At 33.6% G+C, this 1,796-nt stretch overlaps 1 long non-coding RNA gene across 1 annotated transcript in view; it reads right to left on the bottom strand.

Annotated features, from left to right (window-relative positions):
* LOC140500430 (uncharacterized) overlaps positions 1-1,796 on the bottom strand; it is an 82,305-nt gene that overhangs the window by 39,826 nt on the left and 40,683 nt on the right. The gene's annotated exons all lie outside the window — the stretch shown is intronic.

Below are 1,796 nucleotides of genomic sequence, written 5' to 3'. Positions count from 1 at the left end.
CTGCAAAATATGTTTTAGGTGCTTGATGAATACTTCATTAATAGGAATCTCTTTCAATGTAATATATGATAACTCTCTTATCAGTCACCCTTCTCTACCTAGAAGTCCCAAAGCCACCATTAACTTCAGTAACAGATGACCTGTAGACACATTGTGAAACACCAGAATTCTATATTACATTTTAAACGTGAGATAATTCTACCACTTTCCCTATCATCTTGTATGTTAAAGAACTAATTTTCCTGCCAGCACCAACTTCAGGTTTTATCCTATAACATCACTCTTACCACTTTGGACATAACTGAAGACATGTTCAATAAACTCCCTAGAATCCTTAACCCTATTCAATTAAGTAGCCCTAGCCCAACCTGACAAATCTGTTCTATAATGTATTTTGGGAAATCCCACTTCTATCATTTAAAATTGTTCAAAAAAATAAATTTACTAACTTTTATTTTTATATCATTTTCATTTCTGAATGTATCTCTTCCCAATGACCAATTTACACCAAAAATAAAACCTTCCTTACCCACAAGAAAGTTGTATTCTAACTGGGGAAATAAGAGGTAAGTAGATACAGATACACACAAAACAGATCCATGATGATTTTGGTGACAGTGAAGGATATATTATTAGTAGCTGGAAGGCCTCAGAAAAGACTTTCTTTATAAAGTAGCATTTGAGCTAAGTCTTGAAGGAAATGAAACAGTCTAAGAGGTAGCATCATGGAAATATATATTCTAGGCATGGTAGAAAACCATTACAAAGGTAGACACAGGAAACGGAATGCTGTATGTAAAGAGCAGAAAGGCCAGACATCCTCATCAGCAAAGGGGGAGGATGCAAAAAGTGACAAGGAAATATTAAAAAAGCAGAAATACTAACAACAAGGGGGAAAAACTTAAATATAAATCCAGCACACAAAAGGATAGAGAAGATTCTAAAGCCAGAAGGAAGAATCAGTAAAACTTCAGAGAATACAAAGTTCTCTTAACAATATAATATGAAGAACAATAAATTAACAGTATCTGGTAAAATACAAAAAACTCAACTCCCTAAAGAACACAGAACAACAAGAAACTCCAGGACAACTTGAAGAGAAATAAAACAGAGAAGAAACCAGCAATGAGTATTTGTCAGAAATTGGTATTCTCAAAGCAGAATTAAAAAAAAAAAAATTGGATCCATTACAGCAAATCTCTGTGAATAAATGAGACATTACTAGATTTAGAACCCACAAAAACTGAAGTGCAGGAAAACTGGCAGAAGTGAGGTAAGTCACACACACATACACATATACACATATACACATACACACACACACACACACACACACACACACTCTCTCACTCTCTCTCTAAACAAGCCAAAGGACCTGATCTTGAGATCAGTTAATTCAACAGAAATAACTCCCAAAAAACCATGATTACAAAAATATGAATATGTTTTATAAGCAGGAAATAACAGAAGAAAACAACATTCTGAATACATACAACATGGCCTGAGAGACTAAGGGTTATGACTTGGAAAGAAACAACAACCTTGTCCATCAAATTCTAAGGCAAATTTACTGGTTAAATTGGACAATTTCCATGATAAAACAAAATTTTGTAAGTGAACATGAGAAAAATTCTCAAGGATAAAGGTAATGAAGTCCAAATAATACTTTTTTTGCTATCATGCTGATATATCACAGAATGCAATGGAATAACATGCTCGGAAAAGCAAAGAAGTTCAATCTGCAACCCAAAATGACATAGGCTACAAATCTGACATTTAAAAAAAACAAAAGAGAG

This window comes from Notamacropus eugenii, chromosome 4, assembly GCF_028372415.1.
Source record: "Notamacropus eugenii isolate mMacEug1 chromosome 4, mMacEug1.pri_v2, whole genome shotgun sequence".
Classification (NCBI taxonomy): Eukaryota; Metazoa; Chordata; class Mammalia; order Diprotodontia; family Macropodidae; genus Notamacropus; species Notamacropus eugenii.
This window is presented reverse-complemented; position numbering and strand designations above follow the sequence as displayed.